Source organism: Poecilia mexicana, unplaced genomic scaffold, assembly GCF_051168715.1.
Source record: "Poecilia mexicana isolate PSO_F unplaced genomic scaffold, ASM5116871v1 scaffold_7, whole genome shotgun sequence".
Lineage (NCBI taxonomy): Eukaryota > Metazoa > Chordata > Actinopteri > Cyprinodontiformes > Poeciliidae > Poecilia > Poecilia mexicana.
In genome coordinates, this window is record NW_028263376.1 from 2,618,629 (window position 1) to 2,623,613 (window position 4,985).

Below are 4,985 nucleotides of genomic sequence, written 5' to 3' on the forward strand. Positions count from 1 at the left end.
AAATCATGTCTCACTTAAATATGTTTCACTTCACCTTTGTAATTATATACAATCATTCATGTTCAATTCAATTAATAATAATCATCATGTAAATTATGCTTAACATATAACTCTAAATCAGTCACTTATGCAAAATATACTGAACAACATATAAGTGTAAAAAAGTCACAACATCATTATTGTCCACCAGTGTGAAAATGTTGGTGTTCCAGCAGAAAGTTAATGGTACACAGCAGGATCCATATTCAAACTAAGGTATGTACATAAACAGAGAAGGAACATCAGAGTTTACAGTAAAGGCTGATGTAAGTAAAAAAAAAAAAGAATGATGTACCATTGATTAAAATAACATACTGTTTGAATGAAATGTGCAATTGAGTAGGGTCGTTTAAAAAATGGGATAAGTTGGCTTTATGAACCCACGATGCAGCATATACATTGACAATATATATATTTAAACCAAATACAACATACTTTTCTTTAAGTCCACATTTCTGTCATCAAATGTTTTTCTTAATCTAATGTAATATTACAATCTTAAAAGGCAAGTTTTCATTAGAAAAATCATAACAGAAACAAAGATTTTCAAACCATCTGTGTGTAATTAGTCTATGTAATGGTAAATTGAGTTACTGAAATCAACTTTTCAATAATATTCTTGTTTATTGAATTTGACTGTTGGTTTAGTCCAGTTAGAGTGTTGCTTAATGTCTGCAGTCAAAGCTCTGCTCAGGTGAAAAAAGTTTGTCTTTAGAAACTCTTTTTGAAAACTCACATTTTCACATGTTTGTGCACAGTATTAGTTATAAGCTATATGCTTGCACAGTGTTTTAACATTTTAATTTCTACTTAAAACTTGCTCTTATGTGCAGCTCTTTACCAAAGAAAACTCTAGATCAGTGTAAACACAGTTCAAAATCTCTCAGTTTTTAACTCACTCTTTTCCCCACTAACATATCTCTAAATAAATATCCGAACAATGAAACCTCTGAAGGCATTGGGACTTTGGTCATTACTTTACTTTGCTGTAAAGCCAAACTGAAACTAAATTCATCAAACAAAAGTTTAGAATGTTATTTCTGCTCCCCCAATGTAATTTATCATGTTTAGGGAAGCTGTCACCAGTTAAGTGGATTGCCAGTAATTGTGGCTGTGACATTACTAAGCAGAACCGACCAAACCAGCTCATCAGGGAAGGGTTTGAAATAGAGGGTAGCAATCTCTTTATCCCTCAGCAGAGAATTAAAGCTGACAATCTCTGTTTCTTAGTTCGGCTTGGCTCTATTTTCTGTAAGAGAGTTTCTTTCCTTTCTGATTCCAATCTTGAGTAGATCTATTTCTCATACAGCTGATGCCAGATATTTATGTTTGCTCACACTTTGACATTAACACAAATGTTCTTGTTTAAGGATTACCTAAAGTATTCAGGTTGCCTTTTCAACAGTTTGACTTGAATGTTCTTGGTATCTTTTCAAAGCTTCTCACAATAATTTGCTGTAATTTTTGCCTATTCCTCCTAACAGAACTGATATCTCACTGCAAAAACACAATTTCTTATAAAGTATTTTGGTCTGCAAATATCTTAGCACTTGAAATAAAACAAAACTAACTCACAAGTAAGTTTTCAGTAAGATATAGACCAGAGGTCTCTTTCCTGCGGATCAATTCCGGCCCGCAGGATGATGTCTTGTGTCCCCCACCATTGTCATGTTGAGGTTAATTTGTCAAACCCACATGCGTAGAACACACTCTGGAAACTGGTAAAGGTTATGGTGATTTATTAAACACAGTTCTAACAGGTATGTACAAGAAGGTCCGGAACTGGTGCTCGTCTTCGTGGTTCTGGATCTCTGGGTGGAGATAAGACAGGTAAGAGGGGTTCAGAGATCGTGGGTCCAGCCAGAGACCTACTTGCTGATGAGCTTGTCTGAGCACGGAGAGGTGTACTGCTAGGATCCGGAGCTGCAGGCTGGAACGAGGGCGTGAGCTTCTCTAGAGGGCGGACAGGTGAGTGGAGGGTGATCTCAGATATGGAGCTGGAAGAAATCCGCTTGACCAGGGATCTGCCACCGACAGGACTGAGACTCCGCGGGGTCTCAAGGATCTTTGGTAATCTGCCCAGGTTCGTAGAAGTTTGAAGAACTCAGGGCTTCACGGAATGACAACCATCACAGGCTAGCACTCTGGCACTGGAGTGTCGGCGGCTCCGTCCTGATAAACCCCTCCAAACAATGGTAAGTGGCAGCAGGTGTGCAGCTCCAGGTCCACGCCCTCCAGAAGGTCCCAGGATGCCCCCTGGTGGGGAAACTAGAGACTCCCCAACCAGCCTTCCCCAGATCCTAACAACCATGATATGAAAGTATAATATTAATGCGGCCCACAGGGTGAGCCGACCTCTGAAGGAAGTCCGGCCCGTCGTTCATCGTCATGGCTGACATTCGGTGCTAGGCTAAGCTACACTGACTTCATGCACACTACACTTGTAATAGTGTGGCGGATGATGGAACAGTCCGGTACCAATTGCCTTTTTTTTGCAGTCACCATTGCAGTACCCTTTCTACCATTAACCAATGCCACGATCAAACGCAGAGAAAGGCTACTGCTACCAGGCTGCTCGTCATCCGCCGTGCTGTTGTGACAAGTAGAAGCGTCACAACAGAGACCAACCTCCGAGAAGTGAACCTCCGAGTGCTGAGGAGGGAGCTAGAGAATGGCTAGCCGAAATTAGCGTTCATAAATCGGATCAACCTTGAGCTAAATACCGCTTGCTCGGCGGAAACTAACTTCACTGCAGTTAGTACAATAAAATCACCGGGATAAATTTGTTTTGGTCTGTGGCCTGCATAGATGGCACCGAGCGACTGCGCCTAAACGTCCCACAACGTCTGACGCAGTGACGTTGGTTCCAAAGCGCTATTGGCCAATAGAACACATAGAAGGCGGCTCTCCTTATAACATAACAACGCAGCAGAAAAACAGCGAGCAGAAAAGGGAGAAGCAAAAAAAAGACAAAGCAAAATATCTATTTTTCTTGACAAAAATGCATGTTTAGGGGAAATGAAAAAGAAAATACATTACTTGATGGAAACTCATGTGTAAGGAAAAGGGAAAACTAAATGTATGCTTTTCTTTCTTATCCATCCATCCATTTTCTGTTCACCCTTGTCCTTAGTGGGGTCAGGAGGGTTACTGGTGCCTATCTCCAGCTAACGTTCCGGGTGAGAGGCGGGTTCACCCTGGACAGATCGCCAGTCTGTCGCAGGGCAACACAGAGAAAGACAACCATGCACACACACACACACTCACACCTAGGGGCAATTTAGAGAGACCAGTTAACCTGACAGTCATGTTTTTGGACTGTGGGAGGAAGCACAGGAAGTTTTATGTCTTATTAAAACATATATTTATGCTTTTATTTCTTATTATGTCGGTTTTGATCCTCCATACAGTTCATGTATTGGAGAAATAATTAAATGTTGATGACATTTGAGGATATTTTTTAAATGTTTTTTGTGGAATAATTTATGCGGCCCAGCTTCACCCTGACTCTGCCTCCAGTGGCCCCTGGGAAATTGAGTTTGAGACCCCTCATATAGACGGTTGTTTTAAGTCAATAATTCCTTAGTATTGATAAAAAAGATATCCACAATGTCCAATGGATTATTTCACCATTGAACAAATACCTTGTTGTAATGAAAATAATCTGCCAGTGGAACCAGTAATTAAAAAAAAATCAACAACAAGGCACTGATTTAAATCAAGCTCCTGTATCTTGTTGAAAAGCTGTGTGTAAGTTAGTTTTGTATTATATCAAGTGTAAAATATTTGCAGTAGAAACTATACCAACATGCTTTGTGTTTTGGCAGTAATAACCAAATCAACATTTTTAACAAATTATTAATCAATTGAACAATTGTCCATTTATCTAAGCAATTTAGTTTCAGAAAACATCCCAGATGCTGTTACAGATAGTTCTGTTGTTTTTGAATTTTGGAAAGCTTCTGACGCCGTCAACCATGAGATGTTACTACCACAGAAAACTACAAAGAAATGACATAATGACTGGCATTGCAATTTTTTATGTTTTTATTTTTTATAAAGCAGTGCTATCTTATACTTCTGATTCTACAGAAAGACAAACAAAAATGTTCTCTTGCTTTATCTCTGAAAATCCTAACTGCATAAAAATGTAATGGTTTATTTTTTATTTACTGCCAAAAAGTAAGTATAAAGTTTGTCTTGCATACAGTGTATGGAAATATGTACTTTGACTTTAAGTATTGTAGTGAAAAGACAATATTTAAGTGTAAATCTATCAAGATTTTCTAGATTTTTTGAAACTTTTTTCTGGTACATTTGCACCACTCTAATCACATGAATAGTTGCTCACCAGCACTAAGAGTCAACCAGACAGGAACGCCTTGGCGAGCTGCGTTTCTAAAAATTCAGGGCCAATTACCAGGCTTAAACTGAGCCAGCACGGACAAATTGCTTGGTACTCTTAAAAAACAGCTGTCAGGACATCAATGCTGTGCAAAGTGGGAAGAGGAGAAAAAAAGAAAAACCGGAGAGAGAATATTTTGGGCTTGTGCCACTGATTGGAATTACAGAGTTGTTTGTGTGTGTGTGCGTGTGCGTAGGTGTTTGTACGTGTGTGTGTGTGTGTTTTAAGCTACCTGACTGCAGCTTTCTAAACCGATTTAACTCCCTGATGTCATTATGCTGGCATTGTGAGTGGATTTCCTCTGCTGCTTTCCCACAGTTGGTGTATGTGTGTCTTTTTTTGTTCAAGGTATATGTTGTTGCTGACAAAGTTGTACTGATTCTGTGTCTCGGCAAACTTTGAAAAAAAGCAAGAAAACAAGTGCCGTCAGTGGCCAACTTGATTTCTTTCCTCATATCCATCATTCATTAAGACTTTGCATTGCATTTGTGTCTGCGGCTTACATTTGGCAAAGGCAGTATGACCGCTCTAAAATCAATAG